We start from the raw sequence: 6,000 nt of genomic DNA, 5'->3' as shown, positions 1-6,000 counted from the left end.
TTTTAGTTTTGTATTTGTTAGCATTTTAAAAGAAAGTTCATAGAATACGAATATTTAGTTGGGTTTGAGGGCTGGCTAGCAAAGTGAAAGTGATAATTACATTTGTTTGATATAAAAGTTTCTGTTATTTGTTTGATATAAAAGTTTCTGTTATTTCAAGACAATTTTTTTTTTTTTTTTTTTCCCCATTCCAGGTAAAAGTGACCTGTTGCCTCCAGAAGCTGAGGATACTGCTGATTTGTTCCTGTTCTTGGACATGTTATTCGACAGCGTGAATGGAAGTTCAGTGAAGCCGAAAAAAGGAAAGCTGCTGAGGTGTGCTGTTTCATGTACCTCGCCACATCATGAGTTCTGGATTGAAGCCATCAGAGTTTTGCGTACATTCAAGTTTGTAAACAGTAATGGCAAATATTGCAGACCACCATCTGTGAAGAACTGGGAATTAACATTGCAAGGTATCAATGTTCTTTGGAGTTCACTGCAGAAGAAAGGGTTCAAGTTCCTTTCACTTAGGGCTCTGAACCAAGACCCACTTGAAAATTTTTTTGGGTGCATTCGCAGTCACGGAGTGCGTAATGTCATGCCATCTTGTACGTCATTCATTTCATCTTTCAAAACACTGTTAGTTAATAATTTCACTTCTCCTCACTCTGTTGGGTCGAACTGCATGGAGGATGATACTCAGGGTTCTCTAGACACATTGAAAGTATTCCTCACACACAGTGTGTCACATGAGCAGCCCAAAGATGTTGATAGTGGTGTCAGTTTTGAGCATTTGCCTTGCTTTTCAAAAGTAGATGAATTGCAGTTTTCTCCCACTGACAGTAATCCCTTATCTCTAGGAACAAAGGTATATATCAATGGTTACGTGGCTCGACGAGTAATGAAAAATATTGGTAACTGTGCTGACTGCAGAGAGAACCTGTTTTAAACTGGACCAGTTGAAAACTCTGAAATTATTACTGCCAGGTCATATACACCTACCTCATTGAGGTATCCTAATACAGGTTTCAGTAATATATGTGTTGTTGCTGCCCAGTGTGTATTCAAGAACTTGCCTGTGGTGTGTCACTTGCAAAATATCAAAAATATTTTGACAACACTTATTTTGTTGGAAATAGACACACATGCATTTACTTGCAAGAAGCATGACTTGTGCAAGCGTGTTTTGGATGTACTCGTCAGACTTTATGTGCACTCGTGGTGTAAATCAATCAATAGACTATTAAGTGGCAAAGTTACTAGTGCAGACCATACTGAAGATGAAGTAAAGAAAGCAGCTATTGCCAAGTATAGGTGTGGTTTAAAGAGAAAGTCACAAGTGACTAAGTGACGTGTACATTGCTGTATTTTTTCAGTATATAAATGTTTTTTCATGTACCATAGAAATTGATTGTGTTGATAGTACCAGATTTTTGGGATAGTATTTTAGTTTATAAGCTGTTCATTAGCGTAACTGATCACTGTTTTTGTATTCTATGATTTTTTGTCTTCTAGTATTTTATGACAGAAAAGTCATACCATCCTGATACAGACTTACATTTCTACGAATTTTTGAAGAGTATTGGGAAATACAGGTTGTCATGCACCTTTATTAACAATTTTTAAATATGTCACAATTTTAGCAGTAGTACTACCACATTTGTTAGTGACACATCATGCCTTTCCAAACATTTACTTAATGAATGGTTATGTAACATGTAAAAAACCAGTATAAAATTTTTGCTCTGTTCTACTTTAAAATTTTTTGGAATTGGAAACTTCCTAACTTCTTTTTTATATCCAGATGAACTAGTACATATTTATAAACTGCTGCCTTTCCTACCATCCCATGTTTTGAGCCAGCCTTTAGCTTCATTCATGGTATATTTCACTGCTTGCACAGTAAATGAAAATACATGCTTTGTGTTGAATAAGTATTTTTTTAATTGTTAAGCAATCAGAATTGTTCGACATTCACACAGGAATGATAAAGTGAAAACCTCACAAGGCTAAAACGAGTCCTGGCCAGGCTTCCAACTGCCAGGATGAAACAGCTAAGATGGGGGGCTGTATTATTTTATACAGAAAGACTGGTGTTCTAATGTGAATTCAAAACTATGAAATTGTACTTTCCAGAGAATATTCATGAGTGAAGCGAAAATATATATATTTCTTTAAACAATATCTATAAACTTTTAACTGGATCACTCTTTTAAATGTTAACACAAGAAATAACAAGTTTAGAATAATTCAAAAGTTCGAAAAGATAAACATATGACAAGAATTTAGTTGCACGTAGTTTAACATTAAAAAAAAAAATGAACATTACGATAACAAATGCGATAGCTCAAGTGCGTGTGAAAAATCTATCAATATTTTACAAGTAGGCCTTACAAAAAGACGTGAATTATACACAAGTGATATATGATCTTACAGAAAGGTTACTCGTGCACGAGTATTGAAAATTACGCATTTACAAATGTAAATGAGAATTAACATGATTAAGAAATATTGCCTTCAGGTACTTATCACTAATACAAAAATTGACGGGAAGAATACATACAAAGCTTATAACAGATAACTGTATGGGTAAAATACAAACAGCAATCTTTACAAGACCCAACAAGGTAAGCTAGCCTTGCAAGAATCATTCAAATGGGATTCGGCCCAGAGATACTCAAACAGTAATTGACAAGCATTCTGGTAATGCCATAATGTAATTTTACTAAGTAAACCATACAATTGAAGTTTCCATGAAAGGCCTATGACTATGAGGAATTCTAAACTATGTACTAACAAAATGATCTTAAAAAAAGTGTACGAGTGCGTAAGAATCAATCTCGGGGGCAGAACTACGCCATGAAATGTTAATACTATAATAAAAAAATAAAATACAAAATACATGCACACAGATAATTAAATTCAAACATAATTTCAGAGGTGGCGACCGAAATAAATTTTGATAAGAAAATTAAATAACCTAAAACTACATTCTGAGCAGGACCACCGCCTGACCCGCAATACATAACTGAAAAATTTGTCGAAGTTCCTACATCAATTCAAAAATGACGATAAGCCCTAAAACAAGCACATCCCAGCCTTATAAAGTCTCACTACAGGCTCCTGCGCATGTGGCAACCCCGGGAGGGGAGGGCAAATGACAGGCGCAAGACACCATGGAAATTGGTAAATTAGGTCCTGTGCGAACTCACGTGCTTATTTGTTACTAATCAGTCACAGCCTTGCTGGGGTTTTTGACTGCAGTTTTCGCCGCGTAATCATCCGTCACGACTAGAAGCCACGGGGTGCGCGGGAATGTGCCTTGGCACCGAACGACATAGGCCAGCCCACGAACAGCACCTCGTGCAGTGCCGCATCATTAAGTATATTAACATTTCGACAATTAGGTCTCAAATCTTTTCCACGGTGCATAGACTGCCCACAATCCTCCCCTGTTTCCCCGACCACGTGGCGTGAACCCTCCCTGAGTCACATCAGTAGCTAGCCGGCATCGAGGAGTCAAACCAGTGACCCTCTATCATCAGGGGAAGCAGCGGGGACTACGTCAAACTGCTTGGAATAACATTATATATTTCAGTACTGTCCGTGCATTCACAAATGTCAGTATTTTCATTCCTACTAATGCTATCTCTGTATACTTTTAGGATCAACTGAACTCTTCATTTTAAAGACATTATGTTGAATTAGTTGTACACACAGTATTTTAAACGTGTCAAATAATTGATGTTACAGATTTGAAGTATAATTTTTATTATTATTATTATGTATTCCAGTTTGTTAGGCCATGGTTTTTATTGTATGATAAGAGAATATTTGAATACTAAATGAATAGGCCATTTAAAAGATTCAACCCAATGAATTGATTGTTGGGAAAACATAACATATGTCAAGTAGTTAACTGATACCAATTATGTAATTGGTTACTGTCAGAAGTCCTAGTTTCACTCATACTGACTGGAATGAATGGAGAAAATCAAATTAATGTTTATGTTTGAAGAAGATATACAATTTTTCCATTGATTTTACTTAAATTGCCACCCCAATTAACTAGAGATTATGGATGAATTGTTTTATATGTGAATGGGTGCTGAGTTAAACAAAGTAAGTTACATTTAGAAAACAGTACATTGTAATGTTGAATTTGCCAAAAATTTATGTGAAATCTAAAAATGTATGTACAACTGTTTTTTTTTCTTCTAAATTATGAACAGTCTGATGTGTGTTTTGAATAAGGGTTTAAGTTTGTGTCTCTTGGCAGAAACCAAAATTTCAAAATATGTTTAGGATAAACTGACAATATTGTGTCCTTATTTGCCAGCACCAATATCACACACAAACTACCACTTTGTTCAAGTAAAGTCTCATCTAATTGTTTAAAATAGCTTTAAATAATAAGTTTACCTGGTATCCTGATTGAATATGGCAAAAAAATATTTTCACCCAATACCCCAGAAAGTTATGTATTATAGCCTACCAAAAGTGAACCAGTTATGAAGTTAGTGCTTTTAATCTTATGAAATAATAATAACCAGTGTGTTTGAGAACATGTTGTTATCCATGAATATAGAAGTATTTTTCACAGATTAATGTAAGATGTGTGGCCATCTATAAGGTGAAAAGAGGTTTTCGCTACAGAGTTTTAAATGGTTAAATGTAATGTATGTTATGTATTAGTATATTGAAAATATTTTACATTCAATTGCTTTATTACCAAACTTCTTGTACTTGCTGTATACATTCTACATCTCAGAAATAAAATATTTAAAGATATGCATTGGTTTTGTTTTATTTAAGTATTTTTTATCTTAAAAAAAAGGAAAAGCTAGAAGTATGGTTACGAATCCATTAATATGCAATAAATAGGCAGTTGGTATTAATTTAAAAAAAAAATACATTTTTTTTTTATTTATTAGATTTTGGTTGTTACTACATATAGCCTTTCCTGGGAATTGTAGTTTTATTAATTAGTACACCTCTATAATAGTTTTGATGGTTTGCTTACCTAGCACACAACTGTGTTTCAGTATGTTGGAAATAAAGATTTTTGAAGGAAAATATTTTATGTGTTTGTATTCGGTTCAGATATAAAATTTAATATATATCTCACCAGGATATAATAAAACTTTACACCCATCATGACAGTATACATTATTTTAAAGTCTATCAATGTGACCAAAAGAGCATTTTCAGACTGCTCGAGGTACTGTAATGACAGTTTCAACATATTCTGGTATGTTAACTTTTACCAGAAACCAGTAGTGGCAGTATAAAGGTGAGCAGTAAAATACTTGGACTACTGATGCAAGTAAAATCTGTGAATATTTGTAAAAAACTAAATCACTGGTAGTGACAAATGTCATTATTATCTGACTTCAGTTATAAAACAACAGATCAGAATTAGGTACTTTAGTAAATATGTATTACTGTACATGCATACAACTATACCTACTCTCCATTTTATTTTATTTCAATTTATTTAATTTTCCTCATGTTTTGGCATGTAAGGAAATTAAGAGTTTGACATAGTTAATTTCCCTATAAAATTTTGATTTGCACCCCATTTCAATTAATTTTTGTATTACAGTTTTGAGTTACCTTAAAAATATATTTGGATTTTAGTCTGCCATTGAATGTTTTGAGCAGATATGGTCAGCCACATACTATTTTGTTGCATCTCATGTATGTTTTTTTTTTTTTTTTTTTTTTTACAAATTAATATTTACAGTTTAAATCTATTCTATCAATGTAAGTAGAGCATTTCAGATTTGAACCTCCCGCCAAATTTTTTTTTGTTGCTAGTACTGGGCCCGCCCGACAGATAGCGCCACATGTCGCTTCAAACGTAGTTACAGTTTCCGATGTAAGAGTCGCATTTCTATATCTCCCTCCTTGTTCTGTGGTTACGGTCGGGACTCGCAGGGGTCGGACGCTCCGCGAACGTCGAGCCGTCAACTTTCGCACTACATCCACATCAGCAATAGTGTAAGTTTTAAAATC

The sequence above is a fragment of the Bacillus rossius genome, chromosome 1 (assembly GCF_032445375.1).
Source record: "Bacillus rossius redtenbacheri isolate Brsri chromosome 1, Brsri_v3, whole genome shotgun sequence".
Lineage (NCBI taxonomy): Eukaryota > Metazoa > Arthropoda > Insecta > Phasmatodea > Bacillidae > Bacillus > Bacillus rossius.
Note: the sequence above shows the minus strand (reverse complement) of the source record.